Source organism: Nycticebus coucang, chromosome 13 (assembly GCF_027406575.1).
Source record: "Nycticebus coucang isolate mNycCou1 chromosome 13, mNycCou1.pri, whole genome shotgun sequence".
NCBI lineage: Eukaryota > Metazoa > Chordata > Mammalia > Primates > Lorisidae > Nycticebus > Nycticebus coucang.
In genome coordinates, this window is record NC_069792.1 from 3,584,683 (window position 1) to 3,605,748 (window position 21,066).

The window sequence follows — 21,066 nt, forward strand, 5'->3', positions numbered from 1 at the left end:
AAATACCACAGATGAAGCTTAACACCAAGCTATTTTCTCACAGTTCTAGAAACTAGATGTGGAGTACAGCTATGAGGCGGCAAGGCCCCCACAGCCTGGGGAGATGTTCAAGGAATAATGACCCCAACTGCTTCTCCTCCTTGAACAACAACATTCTTTTCTCCTCTGCCAGAAATCTAAATGTAACACTCTTTTTATCTTTTGCAGGAAAGCAGTAGCTTTTCCTCCCTAAAGTTAATCTTTACTCCATGTACTGGATTAATGTCAATTTCCCTCTAGCAAGCAACTTTGTTTAAATAAGTGACTCTGTTTAGATAGTATATAATAAAGCTGTTTTCATGGTTCAGTTTCAGCTGCTCCAGTCCTCTAATCCCATCTTTGTCTCTTGCGTGTTTTATTTCCTCATTCCCCCACCATTACCACTTTGGTTTGGTACCAGCACAGTTTCTGGTAAGGCCCGTCTTCCTGGGCTTCAGACCTGACCTCTCCTGTGTGCACATGCACATGTCTGTAATCCCAGCACTTGGGAGGCCAAAGTGGGAGGACTGCTGAGCTCACAGGCTTAAGACCAGCCTGAGCCAGAGCAAAACCTGGTCTCTAAAAGTAGCCAAGCATTGTGGCAGGTGTCTGTCCCAGCTACTCGGGAGGCTGAGGCAAGAGAATGGCTTCAGCCCACCAGTTGCTATGAACTATGACTCCACAAATGAGGGCAACAAAGTGAGACTCTAAAAATTAAAAGAAAAGAAAGTATTTTAGGAGAAAATAAACATTCAGTACCTAACTATGCCTTTCCTCAATGCTTTCAAACACCACTAAGTGCATCTCTGTATCACCTTACCACAAGATGGTTATTCTGTTTCCAATCCACTTGACTAAGGCCTCACTACAAGATAAAGTTCTAAATGCCATTTACCAGTTTACTTCTGACACTCAGACTGCCTTTAATGATTAAGAGACCATTCAAGACCCTGCTAATAGTAATTTAGCTTCCCAGTTATTTAAGATAGGAAAACAAATTTATCTAAGCACTTGGCAAATTATTCACTCCACTGTACATTAAGATAGCCTGTCTGAAGTAAATTTTATTGGAGAAAAGACAAAAGTCTTCAAAAACTCAGAATTTAGCTGGTGCTATCATACAAAGAAGTAAGAAAAATTAGAGGAAAAAAGAAAAGGTAAATGCTTCAGGGGTTCAAAATCAGAGCAAATCAACAAGGATAGCCAGACCGGATAAACCTGTGATGCATAGGTATTATCAGATTACAAAGTAGTTAAACTTAAAATCATCAATAGCTTGAATTAATGACACTATAATGTAAGTTGGGTAGCAAAGAAGACTGCAGTAGAGGTGCCTGAATGCTGATAAGGGTGAAGGAAGGAATAATTCAATGTCTTCAGGCTAGAAAGCAGAGATTATTAACAGCAAAATAAGCCATTTAGATACAAAGAGAGAGAAACACAAACACACAGGAAAGAAAGAAATTCAACTGACTTTCTTCTGTTCTTTTTTTTTTTTTTTTGAGACAGTCTCACTTTGTTGCCCTCCGTGGAGTAATGTGGCATCACAGCTCACAGCAACCTCCAACTCCTGGGCTTAAGCGATTCTCTTGCCTCAGCCTCCCAAGTAGCTGCGACTACAGGCACCGGCCACAACACTTGGCTATTTTTCTGTTGCAGTTTGGCCAGAGCCGGGTTCAAACCTGCCACCCTCAATATATGGGGCCGGTGCCCCACTCACTGAGCCACGGGTGCCGCCCTCTCTTCTGAATTTTTAATGCACTATTACAGCACAGTAAATTTCACAGAAGAGCAAATATTTTCAACAGTTTTATAAATGCTGTATAAGGAGATACACAAATGCTGGTATAATACATTGTTTTCAGGTTTACAGTCAACCAGAAAACAACCTAGGTATGCACACTGCATTTTTTAAAATCATTCCCTTGATGTACAGGAGAGAGGATACCCAAGAAGGGTGAGGTCCAGGAAAACAGGGCTTCTCAAGGAGACCACAAGGATACACCTTCAGGGTCCACTCCATGGTGACTCAGCTCTTGGGAATTTGTAAACTTAACTTCCTGGAACTTGGAAATTTCCACTTCTGTGAAATCCTGTAGTTCAGTGGGGGCTGATATAGCATCTCCTGCTTGATTCAAACTGGCCAACGAAAAAGGTACCTATGGGTTGGAACTTTTTGACTGTTGATAAAAAGGGAAAGACCAAACCAATAGGGGAGTGTGGCCATTTGGAATTCTTCTATGCCATAGCTCCTGGCCAGTGAATAAAGCCCTTTCTCTTATAAACACGGTGTTTGGGTGCTCTTTCTCTCCCCTGGGCCTCATCTTTCCGCAGCATACAGACCTAGCAACCATAAAGTTACAAGAGCTTTCTTTGGCATCTGAATTCTCTATAGCTGAATTAACTGTAGCAATAGATGGCAATAAAATGAGACCAAGTCTAAAACAGTCATGCTTGATTGTTGACATTTAAAACCTTATTCTAGGAGAAGCCCGTAGCTCAGTGGGTAGGGCATCGGCCACATACATCAAGGCTAGTGGGTTTGAACCCCGCCAGGGCCAGTTAAAATCAACAATGACAACTGCAACCAAAACATAGCCAGGCATTGTGGCAGATGCCTGTAGTCCCAGCTACTTGAGAGGCTGAGGCAACAGAATTGCTTAAGCACAAGAGTTTCAGGTTGCTGTGAGCTGAGACATCACAACACTCTACCTGAGAGCGACATACTGACACTGTGTCAAAAAAAATAAAAAATAAAACCTTATTCTAGAACTTTAAAACCATTTGCATCTATGAAAACAAAGACATAATTCATATGTTTTGTGCATATAAACTCAAAATATAGCACTTTAGTATTTGTGAAAAGTAGGTTAAAGAAATAATTATGAAGAAGAAACTCCCCAAATTTTCTACTTTACCCTGTGATTCATCAAACAAAATTACTCATTTAAGGGCATACTGAATGGCTACAGAATCCATGGCTACAGAGTCTTTACTTTCTTTTCGATACATCATAAAACAAAAGCTGTAACAAGTTAAATTTTTCTGACATAAAATATTTTCTTTTTGTCTATTTGTAAAACAACCAAAAAAATCCTCATACTGTTACAATAAACCAGGGGACTGTGGAGTACCTCCTAAAGAGCCAGTGATCTGAATCAGTGTAGTGAAAAAAAGCACTGCCTAAATTTTGGTCCAGGACGACCACTCGGTGTTTGCATTTCTTTTCTTTTTTTTTTTTTTTTTGAGACAGAGTCTCAAGCTATCACCACCCTGCGTGGAGTGCTCTAGCATCATAGCTCACAGCAACCTCCAACTTGGGCTCAAGTTGCCTTGCCTCAGTTTTCTATTTTTAGTAGAGATAGGGTCTCACTTTTGCCCAGTTTTCTATTTTTAGTAGAGATGGGGTCTCACTTTTGCTCAGGCTGGTCTCGAACTCGTGAGCTCAAGCTATCCACCCACCTCGGTGTCCCAGAGTGTGAGGATTACAGGCGTGAGCCACCACACCAGGCCAGTTTTGCATTTCAATGTGAAAGAACTCTAGAGGGAAGCAGGAAAATAGCCAAGATCAGCTAAACTGGAACAGCCAATTAGGAAAGCAGAAATTAGTAAATCAAAAGGAGTCCACTATTAACTACAAGAAAAATTTCTGAATGACAAAGAGCAAAAGCAATGGAGAGATGCTTCAAGAAAAGCCTAGTGTAGCAACAAGTTGCTCTCACTAGGGAAGAGGCATGGAAAAAATATTCTACTTCCCACTAGAGACTAGGAAGGGTGGGATGGTGGGAGAGGAATAGGCGGTAAGAAATCACTTAATAGGTACAATGTATACTAAAAGCCCAGACTTCGCTACACAATATATCCATGTAACCACACTGCACTCATATTCCTTAAATTCATACAAATATGTATGTGTATTTTATTTATATATTCTACCACCTGTGTGAATCCCCACTGACAGGTAATGTAGCAGACCGCTCTGAACACACACTGCATGAGGCGAGGGCTTTGCGTTGAGTCTAGCACACAGCTCGGCACACTTCTCCAGCACCAGGATCCTGCAGCACAAGACAACTAGCAGCTTCGCCCACCACCCTCTTCTGAGACGTCTGCAACCACTGGCAAAATGCCATTCTACGACCATATTCCCCTGGTATTCTAGAAAGTAGATTTCTTGCAATTTCATCAACAACTTCTCTGCCAGCCAATGATCCATAGATGCACCCTCTCTAACAAGGCCTGAGTCTCAGCCCTGAGTGGGCCTCTTCCTTGGGGTCTCAATCACAGTCCTAGAAGTAGTGGCTGTTCCTTACATCTATTTTTATATTCTTTGAGCTCTCTCTTTACTTCTCCCTAGTCAATCCCCTGTACCCTGAGTAATTATATTAGACATTCTCTGTTCAAATTACTGTGTGATTTCTCTTTCCTGATTGGACCCAGACTGATAGAAATCCTGGAAGCCAGAAGACTACATACTCAAAGCCACTCTGAATGATGCCAGCAGCTGGGGAACAAAGTGAACTAAGAATAGATACTGATACTTGGCTAACCAAAGTAACCACAATCCCCTGGATTTGACTTAAATTGTTCCATCCCAGGGTCAGACATGGTGGCTCATGCCTATAGTCCTAGCACTCTGGGAGGCCAAGGCAGGTGGATTGCTTGAGCTCACAAGTTCAAGACCAGCCTGAGCAAAAGCAAGACCCTGTTCTCCACTAAACACAGAAAAACTGAAGCAAGAGGATGGCTTGAGCCTGAGTTGGAGGTTGCTGTGAGCTATGACACAACAGCACTCTACCCAGGGTGACAGCTTGAGACTGTCTAAAAAAAAAAAAAGAATTACTTATTAAATTATAACACAATAAAGAATGCAAAGACAAGAGAAATATAAAATTGCAACTTCTGCATGGTAATCATTACCATCGACAGATGACTTAAATCAGTCTGAAACTTGAGATGAACTCTTCAGGAATCTACAAGTATAATCTGCAGGAGGGCACTACAACTGATAATATCACCTGAAGGAATAAAACAAATCTGTAGTTGAAACAGTTTTATTCCATCTTCCACATATATGGTATAACCACAGAAGAAACTGTAAAGTCAGAGAGCTTAATAGAATATCGCAGTTCACTGCAAAACTTGTCCAACTCAACACCATGCAAAAGAATTCAAATGACAAAACATTAATTTAAAAAACTTTTATGGGGGGCAGTGCCTGTGGCTCAAAGGGGTAGGGCGCCAGCCCCATATGCCAGAGGTGGCGGGTTCAAACCCAGCCCCCGGCCAAAAAACTGCAAAAAAAAAAAAAAACTTTAATGGGCTCAGCACCTATAGCTCAGCAGCTAGGGCGCCAGCCACATACACTGGAGCTGGTAGGATGGAATCCAGCCCAGGCCTGCCAAACAATGACAACTACAACCAAAATGTAGCTGGGCGTTGCAGCGGGTGCCTATAGTCCCAGCTACCCAGGAGGCTGAGGCAAGAGAATTGCTCGAGCCCAAGAGCTGGAGGCTACTGTGAGCTGTGACGCCAGAGCACTCCACCCAGGGCGATAGCTTGAGACTGTCTCAAAAATAAATAAAAATAAGCTTATCATAATTACCTAATAATCTGGAAAAAAAAGAACTCATATGATATAGCCTACCATAAGAAAATCTGGTTCTGTTATAGACACTATTAAAAACAGAAGCGAAAATCAAATATATTGCTTAAACGCCAATGAGTTTACCAGTCACTTCTGTATTTATCCACATTTCCTCAGCATCCACTAGAAGACAAAAGGAACAATAATGCTTTCTGCTTTTGAGCATCTTATAATCCAATTACAACTTGGAGTACTAAGTATTAACACGGGATAAACAGAAATATGAGTGTGGAGAACTTCCTACAACACAACAGAGAAGACGGGGGCCTAGGGTAACACAGCATGGAATTAGCCTTTTAAAGGGAGGACTTTTAAAGGCAAAGATGGGAAAAGAAAAAAAATTCAAAAAATGGAAAATACCTAAGTGACAAAAAAAGTTAAGTGAAACTTACCTTTATATTCTGTTTGGAACAGATGCTGGAACAGAAAGAATGCAAGTTAAGTTTGACTAAAACAAGAAATTAAGTTTTCAAGGAGCACTAGAGTCAAATAATACAGTTTTAAAAGAAAACACCGAGGAACCAGAATTTCACTGATTTTTAAGGGTGAAAAAAGAGTCATTTAGAGTAAACATAGTAGCCAAAACAATGACACAATGATGTGCAAGGAAGAATCAAATCAGAGCTTTTCTTCCACCTGGTAACACCTTTTGGCTCTTGAAGTCCTAATTTCTTTATCAATAAAGTGGAGACAATAGTATCTACCAACATAAATTATGAACACCAAATGAGGAGAAAGCATTCAGCATCATGCCTGATACCCAGTGAAGTGTTTTGGATTTTTATTTTGTCGTCAGGCAGGGAACATGATCAGGACTGCAGTCACAACAATTAACCAGCAATATGCATGACAAATAGCAAAATCTAGAAATTGGGATTATCTCTTGTTGTATATATGTTTGCTGGAATAATGGAAAAGTAATAGGAGAATTAAGAACCACAATGCAATAAAATAACAAAAAAAATATTTCTGAGGAAAAGGGAAGAGTGAAGACTCAAAGGTGACCTTTTCATTCTAACCCTAGAAGACAAAAGTAAATTTTAGGTGATTAATATAAACAAGAACAGGAAGAAGAAGAATTAAGTTTGAAAAAAAGGTTAAGGCTCAGCTCCTGTGGCTCAAGCAGCTAAGGCGCCAGCCACATACACCTGAGCTGGCAGGTTCAAATCCAGCCCCGGCCTGCCAAACAACAATGACGGCTACAACCAAAAAACAAAAACAAAACAAATTAAAAAAAGCCGAGCATTGTGGTGGGTGCCTGTAGTCCCAGCTACTTGGGAGGCTGAGGCAGGAGAATCGCTTGAGCCCAGTAATTAGAGGTTGCTGTGAGCTGTGCTGCCATAGCACTCTATCCACAGCTTGACAGCTTGAGGCTCTGTCTCAAAAAAAAAAAAAGAAAAAAGAAAAGAAAGAAAGAAAGAAAAAGAAAAAAATGTTTAATTCTGAATCTATGATTCAAAATACCAAAATGAGCCAGGCACAGTGGTTCACACCTGTAATCCTAGCACTCTCGGAGGCCAAGGTGAGTGGATTGCTTGAGTTCACAAGTTCAAGATCAGCCTGAAGAAATAAAAAAGCGGAGACCCCGTGTCTCTACTAAAAATAGAAAAACTGAGGCAAGAAGATCGCTTGAGCCTGAGTTGGAGGTTGCTGTGAGTTATGATGCCATGGCACTCTACCTAGGGCAACAGCTTGAGACTCTGTCTCAAAAATAAATAAATAAATAAAATAACAAAATGACAGAACAACCACAAAAAAAAAAAATACCAAAATGACAGCTAGTAAGAGTTTATCAAGGACAACCAAAAAAAAGGCAAATCTGAAGCTTAGGAAAGAAAAAGAGGCTATTAGTACAGAACTAGGAGCCTCAGCAAAGTTGAGGGATAGAAAGGGAATGACCAGCTGAAACCACAGGTCTTAGTAAGATTGCTAAAGAGAGAAAAAGCTCTAAAAACGGATCTAAAACTAAGGGAACACCTATACTTAAGGAAGTGAAAGAGGAAAATGAACAAAGATGAGCCAGAAGTGCTAGCGTGTGAAAGTCACACAAGACAGACTCTCACAGCATTCACACCCTACAGCTCTTCAAACGCTCACTATAGCCCTAGATTATAAACTGAACTGACTTATGATAAAAGGTTTATAAGAGCCTGCAAGTTACTAACACGTGTTAATCATTGTAACTCAACCCCCAGCAGGACACCGCTTATACGAGATGATAATTATAATTAGATATTTCTTCAGCATCTCAAAGAACTGCAAGTTCCCATCTTCCTTGACATCCATCCACTCGATTACTCATTCTTTGAAAAACCCCTCTGCCTTTGTCTACTTTGACAGCCAGTTCTCATATTTCCCCCTCTTCTATCTTGGCTTTCCTTTTATATTAGTTTCTTACTAGAAACTATTGGGGATTGGGTCTTTTATGTAATGTCACAATAGCTGTTTTACACAACTAGTTTGAAACCCCAACATATTTCAAACTAGAGATCGTACTCCATAAAAACTAAACAGTTGACTTCTGGCTACTCATAAATATATCCTCCCCAAAGGATTTTCAGGTTAAATTAAAAAATGACTTTTCTGGCCAGGAACAGTGGCTCACACTTATAAACCTAGCCGAGGCAGGTGGATCGATTGACATCAGGAATTCAAGACCAGCCTCAGCAAGGAGACCCTGTTTCTACTAAAAAATTAGAAAAACTAGCCAGGTGTCTTGGCAGATGTCAATATTTCCAGCTACTGGAGAGGCTGAGGCAAGAGGATCTCTTTAGCCCCAGAGATTGAGACTGCTGTGAGCTGTGATGATGCCATAGTACTCTAACCAGGGTGACAGAGCAAGACTCAAAAAAAAAAAAAAAAAAAACTTTCTGTTTCTTCCAATCAGCAATAAGATCTCGTCTTAATTTTTGAGAATACACACACACACCTTTAGACTGCTAGCCTCTTTCCTCACAATAACTGAAAAACAATAAATCTCTAAACATGTCTTTTTGGAGACTGAACTATTTCTGTTACACAACTATACAACCCACTTGTATCTAGTGTAAACTGTACGAGAGATAACTGACTTGCACTCTAGGAGGTCAAAGCAAAAGGACTGCTTGAGGTTAGGAGTTTGAGACCAGCCTGTCTCTACTAAAAATAGAAAAATTAGCTAGGTGTAATGGGCCACGCCTGTAATCCCAACTACTGGGAAGGCTGAGGCAGGAACAACGCTTGAGCCCATAAGTTTGAGGTTGCTGTGAACTAGGCTGAGGCCACAATACTCTAGCCTAGACAACAGTGGGAGACTCTGCCTCAAACAAAAAAAGAGCCCACTGAGGGGAGATATACCACTTAGATATGAATCCAATTACCATCCTTAACAGCCAATAGAAAAACTCAACGCTTTTCCTATGTGTGACTTTATTCTTAAATACATCCCTATCACACTTTATTAATTTCAGTATTTGCCCCATTTCTTTATACAGTTGTCACATCCGGTGAAAAACTAAAACAGACTAATACACCTTAACACTGTAATACTTCATTAAACTGGCATGATGCATTTTAAGGGACTACCAAAAATGAAAAAACAAACAAAAACAAAAAAACACCAAAAACTAACCTTTCCAGACTCTCTTTTTAGCATATTAGTTTACAAAAAGTTCAAGTAGGTTCATAAAACTAATGTTTAATAGGGCGGCGCCTGTGGCTCAGTGAGCAGGACGCCGGCCCCATATACTGAGGGTGGCAGGTTCAAACCCAGCCCCAGCCAAACTGCAACAAAAAAATAGCTGGGCGTTGTGGCAGGCGCCTGTAGTCCCAGCTACTCGGGAGGCTGAGGCAGGAGAATCACCTAAGCCCAGGAGTTGGAGGTTGCTGTGAGCTGTGTGACGCCACGGCACTCTACCGAGGGCGATAAAGTGAAACTCTGTCTCTACAAAAAAAAAAAAAAAAAAAACTAATGTTTAATAAAATGACATTCTCCCTCCACATCTGTAAAGAACAAGCAGCTGTTAGAGCTACAGTTTACAATACCCAGATTTACCAAGCATCTAGCAATGACCAAAGTAACACAATTTCCCATCTCTTGGTTAAGGGCATAAGATCAAGGGGTTTGATATTTTAATAATACACCACCAGAAACCTGATCTAAAAACATACCATTATAGTTTCACACTAGGTATCCTTCAGATTATTTTCAATGCATATGATTACATTCATGTGTCTATTTTGTAGAAAACAATTTTTTAAAAGCAGAGGAAATTGTTAAGGTCAACAATTATGTAAAGCAGTTTTTCATTAACAGGAGGCAGCAAGGCAGAGCAAAAAACTCAGGTTCTTGGATTAAGCACACCTGAGGATAAGCAAGCACCATGACTAAAAAACGTTGAGAGGATCTTGGGCAGCTGAGTCAACTCTCAAAGCCTCTGTTTATGCAATCGGGAGAATGCCACTTAATCTACAACTAGTGTATTACTACCACGAAGAACTAAATGACATGGATATTTTTTATTTCTTTAAAGCACAGTTTCCAAACAATAAAATGCCACATAACTTGACCCAACATTTCAGGACATACATGTTTAGAACCAGACTACTGTTTGTGATTATTTCACTCAGTATGACTTTCCCTACAAGCTACCACCAAGATGAACACACAGTACATTTTCAATACAAGTAGTGATTAAATCAACAAAGCCTCCAGCTCTTCCGCACACAGAAAAACAGTGCGTAACAGGGATTTGCTAGCTCTCTTAATAGAAAGCAGGGTCGTATCATCCTCTGCTTCCAGCTTATTCTCTATGGCTTACTTATCAAAATATTTAATCTCTTATGCTTTTTTTCTTTCTGTCTGAAAAGCAAACTCCTGGTCATCAGCTTTGTACTTTACCAACAGCCACTTCACATTTAAGGAATTAAATGTGTTCAACTAGCTATATGGAATTTCAATTTATCTTTAAATAATGCACTCAAAAAACAAGTAAACTATTTCAGTAACCAGCTTTATGAAGTCATCCAGCCTCACGAAAACCACCAGTAAGCTCTGTGTAAACACATTACTCAACCTGCTTAATATGAAAGTATCCCGTCTGGCCCTAGACATTCTGAAAGTTTTTACCACATTAGGTTTCAAAATATTTGTAGCCCTTTTTAAAAGGTATTGATAATTGAAAAATTGGAGACCTCATTCAGCAATAAAGAAATAAATACATAGCTGTGTTGCTTTTAAGAAGATTGAAACAGGTAATATAATGGAAGGATAACTATGGTGCACTGTTAGCTACACTGTACTACATTTGATCCCAATTTTGTTTCTAAAGCATACTCATTAAACGTACAGAAAAAAGTTCTACATGGCTACACACCACACCTGACTGGTTACTGGAGGTCTTATAAGGGGAAATCCTGAAGTGGGGGCGACGCAGGGTAAGTAAGCCTCTTCGTTGTTTGGTTAATTTTTTTCTTAAAGAGCACGCAATACCTTGTAATTAAGAAAAAATAGTAACTATGCCAAAAGTATACTTTCTCCTCCATACCTAAGTTCTTCTGATCTGTAATGTTAAAAACAGAGCTATGATTTCCCAATTTTAAAAATAGGACACACGAAGACGAAATAAAAGTTAAAAAAAATCTTCTATCTGCAAAATTAAGCCGTCGAGTTCTACTCCTAGGTCCTGTCCAGGCCGGTGTCTGACACCCCGACCAGGACGGGCACTGCACTTACCACCAACAGTGGAAGACACTCAAACAAACAACAAAAAAGTAAGAAAGAAAACGTTAGCGCCTGCTCTAACCTGCGGAATTTCTTCCCAGCCCCCAAGGCTCCCGCACGCCTACGTAGGTTAGATTCTCTTTCTTCAAAACCAAAACAACAGAAAGTCACACGGTGGATCTGAAAAGGCCGTAAGGGGCCCGCGGGCGTCCAGCGACGCCAGCGTTGGGGACTCTGTGGTCCCCGAGCCAGGTCAGACCCGAAGGACCGGCCTTAGGACGCGGCGCCCCCAGCCTCCGTCTGCCCCCGGACGCCGACCTCCCAGCCGGGTCGAACCCCTGGGACTCCGGCGCCTCCGCGCCCCGGCCGCCCCGCCTCTCCCCTCACTTCCCCGGCGCTGACTCCCGGCCCCGCGGTGCCCGCGTCCCCGACCCCCGGCCCCGACCTCCGGCCCCTCGGGCCCCCGGCTCCCCCAGACCCCAACCCCAGGCTCCCCGTCGGGCCCCAGCACCGTGCACACGCGGCCCCGCACGCCCCGACCCCTCCGGCGGCGGCATTACCTGAGGCGCCGCAGCCAGGCTGGCCCGCCGCAGCGGCGCGCGGAACTAGGCGCGACGACTCCGAGGGGTTCGCGGCAGCCGCCTGCCGCCGCCGCCGCCGCCGGGGGAAGGGGCGGGGCCCGAACCAGTGTCTGGGGCAGCCGGACTGTCCCGGCCTCCGGAGCCGCCGGCGACCGGCATGCGCAGAGACCCGCGGCCCAAGGAGCCGCTCCGCTGGGAAGCCAAAGTCAACAAGGCCTGGGGACGCCCCCTCTGGCTCCGCCCCCTCCAGGATGGCTCCGCCCCGGCACCCAAACAACGCGAGGCCTTGACTAAGGCCTAGGGACGACGGTAGTGGGGGGAAGATCCCGCGAGAGCAGGGCCTCAAAGTGCTCGCGAAGAGCCCGGAGTTTTTCTAAAGATTGTGCCACTTTGAAGTGGGCGCGCAGCGTCCTGAAGCTCCCCGGGTCGGTAGTAAGCGCTGCTGCCGCGCGTCTTCAGCGTCGGCCGCCGCCGCCACTCGGCGGGTTCGGAAAGCGGGTCCCGGCGCTGGCGGGAGCGCCCGCAGACACTGGCGTGGGGAGGGCTGCAGAGCAGGGTTGGAAAGTTAAGAAGGAGACATTGGGTAAAGCGAGCTGGGAAAGCAATGCACTGGTGACCCTAAGCCGCAAACATGGTGTTTGTAGTTTACAGACTTCTTTTTTTAGAGACAGAGCCTCAAGCTGTCGTCCTGGGTAGAGTGCCGTGGCGTCACGGTTCACAGCAACCTCCAACTCCTGGACTTAAAGTGATTCTCTTGCTTCAGCCTCCCGAGCAGCTGGGACCACAGGCGCCCGCCACAACGCCCGGCTATTTTGTTGTTGCAGTTTGGCCGGGGCTGGGTTTGAACCCGCCATCCTCGGTATACGGGGCTGGCGCCCTACTCACTGAGCCACAGGCGCCGCCCACTTATAACAAACTGCATTTAGTTTAGTTTTGTTTTTTTCAGCGCGTTTTAGTGTGCATAAAAGGCGTTATGTCTCTCCCAAACACTAATTTTAGTCCGTGTTCTGCTTTCCTGTTAAGGTCGGTGCGTCCAGCGCCAGCCCCAGCCCCCTAGTAGGTTTTGGAGGGTGATTCGCTGGCATCGCTTGAATTCTATTCGGTTTTGGTTGTCAAGGATGTTGACAGTAATGGCTGGCTACCCTTACGGGTTATCTAAAGGAAATCTGAATTAGAACATTCTTAATGCCCCGGTTACTGCTTCCCACCGTGACTGATCCAGTACGCGTGTTTAGAGAGAAAACACCCACAAGGTCAAAGCTTGAAATGCCGAGATAACAGCAGAATTGCTGCTGAGGTGGCTTGTCATTCAACTCAACAGCTTCGCTTTATTTGGATTTTAAGTGTGAATGCAAAGCCAGTGGATGTGTAGCTCGGGACTATTCAAAGTCTATATCCATCTGCATCCTGGAGCAGAGCTGTGGGTCAGAGCTTCTGCCTGGACTCAGTACTCCTAACTGTGACAGAATCATAGCAATCTTACAACAGAAATTTTGGCGCTTGAAGATATCTTACCATAAACCAAAAAATCAAGTTAGGAGGCTGGCGGGTTCGAATCTGGCCTGGGCCAGCTCAACACCAATGACAACTGCCACAAAAATTAGCCTGGTGTTGTGGCTGGTCACCTGTAGTCCCAGGTACTGGGGAGGCTGAGGCAAGAGAATCTCTTAAGCCCCAGAGTTTGAGGTTGCTGTGAGCTGTGATGCCACTGCAGTGTACCAAGGGCGACAGAGTGAGACCCTGTCTCAAAAAAAAAAATCAAGTTAGGAAAATAGTTAAAATCTTTAAATAATTCTCTTGACGGTTTCCCTATTTTTTCTCCGTTCTTTTACATAGTTACTTTCTTCCTTCTGCTACTGAGAATCTTTTTAGAGTTTTAGACCTTTTTTTTTTTTTTTTTTTTTTTGGTTTGGTCTTCTATGTCATTAAAGTTGAACACAGTTCATTTTTTATTAAGACTATTAGTAAGTACTTTGTTTTTGAACAGGACCAAGTGATACTCTTTGGGGTGAATAATTAAACAGCAGATAAGGGAGCTAGCAATGGATATAGACTTTGAATAGTCTGTGCCATTTCTGATTATTCCTCCAGTTAGCATTTTTTTTTTTTTGTAGAGACAGAGTCTCACTCTATCACCCTTGGTAGAGTGCCGTGCGATTCTCTTTGCCTCAGCCTCCCGAGGACCTGGGACTACAGGCGCCCACCACAACGCCCAGCTATTTTTTTGTTGCAGTTTGGCCAGAACGGGTTTGAACCCACCACCCTTCATATAAGGGGCTCGCGCCCTACCCACTGAGCCACAGGCGCTGCCTCCAGTTAGCATTTTACAAGTTTAATTTACTTCTATGTGTCTTCCTGCTAATTTGTAATCATGAAGTCTGAGCACATGCTGAATGTGTTCATGATTTCTCTTCAGGACTTAGTTCAGTGTCTGCTAAAACACGGATACTGTGCATTTGTTGAATGGGTAATTTAAATTTTAGATTATCCTATCCAATCTAAGAATTACTTAGCTTTATTTAGACACTGACTGATTTAGATACCCCATAGCCAGTTTATTCCTAGAGTTCTTGATTCAATGTTGCAGCAAGTCTAGTCCTGGCAACAGCAGTAACACTTGTTCTAAAAACAATTCTTCATCCCAGTTTGCTTCAGTTTTATTATTAAGCAGAAAATACCCAAAGTGTAATATAGCTGTTTGGGACTCTGTTCAAAATATCGTGAAGGCAGAAACGTTGTCACATCAAAGATGCTCTACTATTTGGCAGTGCCTACGCCTCCATAGATAGGGCGCTGACCACATACACTGAGGCTAAGGGGTTCGAACGCACCCCAGACCTGCTAAAACACCAATGACAACAGCATCAAAAAAAAAAAAAAAATAGCCAGGCATTGTGGTGGGTGCCTGTAGTCCCAGCTACTTGGGAGGCTGAGGCAAGAGAATCATTTAAGCCCAAGAGTTTGAGGTTGCTGTGAGCTGTGACATCACAGCACTCTACAAGGGTGACGTAGTGAAACTCTGTCTCAAAAAAAAAAAAAGCTCTACTATTTGAATGCATAAGGCATTCAATAAAAGTTTATTTTAAACTGAATTGTATCCAACATACAAACTACTCTTAACCGTGGCTGAAGTTCATACTTCCCACATGCTTGGCAGTTAGCATGGTTGCATGTTTTACTAAGCCTCAAAATTGGAGGTCTCCGTGTGTTGCCCATTTTAGAAAACAAATTTAGTTAGTTGGGAAGATGGTGATTGTCTTAATATGTTCAAGCTGCTACAACAAAATTTCATTAACTGGGCAGCTTATAAATGACATATTTCTCAGTTCTGGAGGCTGGAAATTTAAAGATCAAGGCACCAGCAGATTCATTGGTGAGATCTTGTCTGTTGGAAGAGGTGGGACATCTCTCTGGGGCCTCTTTTATGAGGGCACTAATCACCTTTCAACAGCCCCACCTCCTAATTCTGTCACATTAGTGATTAGGTTTTGACATGTGAGTTTTAGGGGTCATAAATATGCAGACCACAGCAGTCATGTTTTCTAGAGTGTAACTAGAGTTTGAAAGTGAAGGCGAGGCTGGGAGAGGTGGCTCATGTCTGTAATCCTAGCACTCTGGGAGGCCAAGGTGGGTGGATTGCCTGAGTTCACTGATTCTAAAAATAGCAAGAGCTAGACCCTGTCTCTAAAAAAAATGGCCTGGCTATTGGCAGAGACCTGTAGTCCTAGCTACTCCAGAGACTGAGGCAAGAGAATCACTCTAGTCGAAGAGTTTGAGGTTGCTGTGCACTATGACAGCACAGCATTCTAACAAGGGTGACAAAGTGAAACTCTGTCTCCAAAAAAAAAAAAAGAGGAAAACAGGGCAGCGTCTGTGGCTCAGTCGGTAAGGCGCCGGCCCCATATACCGAGGGTGGCGGGTTCAAACCCGGCCCCAGCCAAACTGCAACCAAAAAATAGCCGGGCATTGTGGCGGGCGCCTGTAGTCCCCGCTACTCTGGAGGCTGAGGCAGAGAATCGCTTAAGCCCAGGAGTTGGAGGTTGCTGTGAGCTGTGTGATGCCACGGCACTCTACCGAGGGACATAAAGTGAGACTCTGTCTCTACCAAAAAAAAAAGAAGAAAATAAAGGAAAAAGTCTGAGTCCCTAGATTTCGGGTAGGTGATGGCTCTTAGGTGGCAAGTATGCCACAGAGAAGTAGTGGGTAGAATTTCTACAATATATAAGGATCTGAAGAATAAACACTATAGTTTCTTGATGTGTTCATGCATGCATTCAACAACTATGTGTTAAGGGGTAGGATACGTTGATCAAAAGAGATACAGCAGATAATTAAGTCAAAAAAGACGCCTGCCTTATTGGAGCCCATATTTTAGTGAGCTCTATGTAAAATGGAAATTGTGGAATATTAGTGCAAATAATTTCTAAAATTCACATTTTCTTGGAATTCAATTGGTCAGCTTTTCATGTTTTATGGGCAGATTGAATATTAATTATAACTTGGAATTTACAGTAGATTTAGTATTAATAAGATAATTCTTCCAGTTAAACAAAATATAAAATTATCAACAAAGTGAATTTCTTTTAGGAAAATAATCATTTCTCTTTAATTAAAATAGTGACTTTAAAATTACTCATACATTTTTTAATATTTATAGATATCTTTCCTTTATTAAAAATTCTGCTTGTAGGTTCGGTGCCTGTAGCACAGTGGCTATGGTGCCAGCCACATACACCGAGGCTGGCAGGTTCAAACGCAGCCTGGACCTGCTAAACAACAATGACAACTGCAACAAAAAATAGCTGGGCGCTGTGGCAGGTGCCTGTAGTCCCAGCTACTTGGGAGGCTGAGGCAAGAGAATCACTTAAGACCGAGAGTTTGAGTTTGCTGTGAGCTGTGATGCCACAGTACTCTACCGAGGGCGACATAGTAAGACCCTATCTCACAAAAAAAAAAAAATTCTGTTTGTAAACTAAGTACATCAAAACTATAGATAAACATAATTTTAATTTATAAGCAAATTTTAAATTAATATTTTTAAACACTATTAAAATTTAGTGAATATTTTCTGACACTATGATAGTGCTAAAATTATCATAGCTCCGGTCTTTAAACTTATATTCAAATAATGCAAGAAGGTGGATAGCCTAACACAGAGAAGACCAATTAAAACTGTTAACATGAATTTTCTGTGTTTAATATAGCACAAAATATGTAAAATTATTTTTAATAAATAAAATTGTATTTCTTTTTTTTTGCAGTTTTTGGCAGGGGCTAGGTTTGAATCCACCACCTCTGGCATATGGGGCTGGTGCCTTACTCCTTTGAGCCACAGGGCCACCCTCTTTTTTTTTTTTTTGAGACAGAGCCTCAAGCTGTCGCCCTGGGTAGAGTGCTGTTGCATCACAGATCACAGCAACCTCCAAATCCTGGGCTCAAGCGATTCTCCTGCCTCATCCTCCCAAGTAGCTGGGACTACAGGCACCCGCTACAATGCCCGGCTATTGTTTGGTTGCAGCTGTTATTGTTGTTTGGCGGGCCTGGGCTGGATTTGAATCCTCCAGCTCAGGTGTATGTGGCTGGCACCTTAGCCGCTTAAGCCATAGGTGCCAAGCCTGTATATATATTTCAAATAATGGCATTTGTATTCTGAAATACAATGATAAAGTCTTTGCCCAGTAAGCCTATACCACAGTAATAAATCCAGGCACTGAAGCGATAACTTGTATTTATAGATTCTTCCAGCTCTAAATAGATAGATGAACACAATAATTATGAAGAAATAGCTAGAACCAACAGTTCAAATAGTGTTTTATAAAATTCATTAAATAGTTGGGTGATGCCTATGGCTCAAAGGGGTGGGGCGCTGGCCCCACATGCCGGAGGTGACAGGTTCAAACCCAGCCCCAGCCAAAAAGAACTGCAAAAGGGCGGTGCCTGTGGCTCAGTGAGTAGGGCGTCAGCCCCATATGCCAAGGGTGGCGGGTTCAAACCCAGCCCCGGCCAAACTGCAACAAAAAAATAGCCGGGCGTTGTGGCGGGCGCCTGTAGTCCCAGCTACTCGGGAGGCTGAGGCAAGAGAATCGCGTAAGCCCAAGAGTTAAGAGGTTGCTGTGAGCCGTGTGACGCCACGGCGCTCTACCAAGGGCGGTACAGTGAGACTCTGTCTCTACAAAAAAAAAAAAAAAAAAAAAGAACTGCAAAAAAAAATTCACTAAATAGCATAGTTTGCTTAAAGTAATATGAAAAGTGTGAAAACAAATTCATTATTAGGGTAGAACAGAAACTTCTAAATGAAAAATCTTTAAAAAAAAAAAAAAAGAGAGAGAGAAATCTTTAAACATTGGCCTAAATAACACCTTTTAGCAATGTGATTTAAATTCTTTTTTTTTTTTTTTTTTTGCAGTTTTGGCCAGGTCTGGGTTTGAACCGTGATTTAAATTCTGTAACCTATCAAGGAGATATTTACAGAGGCTGGTCCACACCAAAACTCTCTGGACAGCTGTTCAATGTGGAGGTCATGGCTAAGTGACAAATACCATCTGAAAAGCACAAGTGGCCCCTCACAGTGGCTCATGCCTATAATAATCCTTGCCCTTTTGAGGCCGAGGCTGGTGTATTGCTTGAGCTCTGGAATTTGAGAGCAGCCTGAACAACAGCTAGACCCATCTCTAAAGTAACAATGGCCAGGGGCGAGGCACAGTGGCTCATTTCTATAATCCCAGCACTCTGGGAGGACAAGGCGGGTGGATTGCCTGAGCTCACAGGTTTGAGACTAGCCTGAGCCAGAGTGAGACCCCCACCTCTCAAAATAGCCGGGCGTTGTGGCGGGCGCCTGTAGTCCCAGCTACTCGGGAGGCTGAGGCAAGAGAATCGCTTAAGCCCAAGAGTTAGAGGTTGCTGTGAGCTATGATGCCATAGCACTCTACCGAGGGCAACAAAGTGGGACTCTGTCTCAATAAAAAAATAAAATAAAATAAAAATAGCGGGCCATTGTAGTCCTCACCTGTAGTCCCACTTACTTGGGAGGCAGAGGCAAGAGGATTGCTCAAGCCCAAGAGTTTGAGCTTGTTGTGAGCTATGAATCCAAATACTCTACCCACGTAGATGGAAAAATAAAAATGCTCAAAAAAATTTAAAAATTTAAAAAATAAATAAAAAGCACAGTGGTTAGGTTACACTGTGTCCACTACCCTGCTGCCAGGGCTACCTGTAAATCAGTGTGCTGTGCACTGAAGCTCTCCCTTCTTTTTGGTAGCCCCAGGGACAGTTCCCAGAGTGCCCCGTCTGTGGTGGTGTTCATGCCTTCTCCACCTCCGCTGTCCTGCGATGCAGCCCTTCCTTTATCTGACATGTGTTCTTGACCCAGGACTCAGCTAGAACCATGCTGGAGAGACCATATGATGAAGGAATTCATGACAAGATGTTTCATATATGAAATCAGCTCGATTTCCCTGCAGGCAAATTTATTTAGGCAACTCTCTGAGTCTGAACTTCTTTCAAAGGAATTAATGATTTTCTGTTACAGGGAATTTGAGGTGTCAGAGGGAAGCTGTAGCTAAATTGTTTTAGGCGATTGATCTTTTTGTTCTCTTAGGTTCCCTCAGTTCCTACTTAAAAGGCTGAAAGACGTAGCCCTGAGATAATTAGCTTACACAGTCAGTTCTCTGTTTCTGTGGGTTCCCCATCTGTGGATTTAACCAACCATGGGTTGAAAATATTTGGGGAAAAATGGATGACTGCATTCGTACTAAACATATACAGACTTATTTTCTTGTCCTTATTCCCTAAACAACATAGCATAACATCTATTTACATGGCATTTACGTTGTATAGGTGTTGTAAGTAATCTAGAGATGTTTTAAAGCAGGGGTAATGGACTTGCAGACCACAGGCCACATGCTGATTTCTTGATAACATTTTTTGATTATCTTTGGTGGTAGACATCACGGAAAGTATGCCCAGACCTTTCTTTGGCTCAGCAGCTTTCGTTAGTGTTTGTGTATTTAATGTGTGGCCCCAGACAACTCCTATTCTGGTGTGTAGTAGACAGAAAAAAAGGGTGGATTTAAAGTATTCAGGAGGATGTACCTAGGTTATATTCAAATACTATGCCTTTTTTTTTCTTTTTATGGGATGTCACTCTGTCACCCTGGGTAGAGTGCCATGGCATCATCCTAGCTCAAAGTAACCCGTCTCTTGGGCTCAAGAAATCCTCTTGCCTCAGCTGTCAAGTCGCTGGGAATATACACACCTGTCGTGACACCCAACTAGTTTTATTACTTTTTTTTTTTGGTACTCAGTAAGTGCTGTGGGATCACACTGCTCACAGCAACATCCAACTCCTGGGCTTAGAAGATCCTCTTTCCTCAGCCTCCTGAGTAAGTGGGACCAAAGGCGCCTGCCACAATACCTGGCTATTTTTTTTTTGTTGTTGTTCTTGCAGTTGGCTGGGGCCAGGTTTGAACCCACCACCCTCGGTATATGGGGCCAGGGCCCTACCCACTGAGCCACAGGCACTACCCTAGTTTTACTATTTTTAATAGACCCGGGGTCTCACTCTTGCTCAGGCAGGTCTTGAACGACTGAGCTCAAGCTGTTCACCAGATTCAGCCTCCCAAAGTGCTAGGATTACAGGCCTGAGCCACCACGGCCCACCTACTATGCCATTTTATATGAGGGACTTGAGTATCCAAGGATTTTGATATCCGAAGGGAGCCTGGAATTGATCCCCCATAGATACCAAGGGACAGCTGTATTTTTACTCTGTACTTTTTCCTTTTCCCTTAGTTTATGTTATCAGGTAGCCAAGTTGCATGATTCTTCACCACGGTAAAGTAATAAAGAAAGTTTCGGCAGGACAGAAAGCACACTTTGCTTGTACAGCAATAACTGCCCTCCCCGCAAACCCCACCGCTGACAGCCCTCCACAGACTAGGAATGCAAAAGAGGACTGTGTCTATTGAGCAGTAAAAGAAAAGCTAAACCTGTTGAGCAAGCAGTCCCACAGCAGGTAGCAAAACCTCATGGGGAATGGATGCACTCTACACCCAGGGAGGTAGGATTTTGCATCAAATATATAATGGGATCAGCAGAACCTCCAGAAGTGAAGGGTCCAG

The 21,066-nt window shown here is 43.0% G+C and overlaps 1 protein-coding gene across 4 annotated transcripts in view; it reads right to left on the reverse strand.

Moving 5' to 3' along the window:
* PCMTD1 (protein-L-isoaspartate (D-aspartate) O-methyltransferase domain containing 1) overlaps positions 1-12,079 on the reverse strand; it is an 87,705-nt gene extending 75,626 nt beyond the window's left edge. The window contains exon 1 of one of the 4 annotated variants that reach the window (XM_053558707.1): positions 11,927-12,079. The gene's annotated coding sequence lies outside the window, so the exon portion shown is untranslated. The remainder of the gene's footprint in view (positions 1-11,926) is intronic. The other 3 variants (XM_053558705.1, XM_053558703.1, XM_053558704.1) reach the window with 3 other exon arrangements.
* Between the last annotated feature and the right edge of the window lie 8,987 nt (positions 12,080-21,066).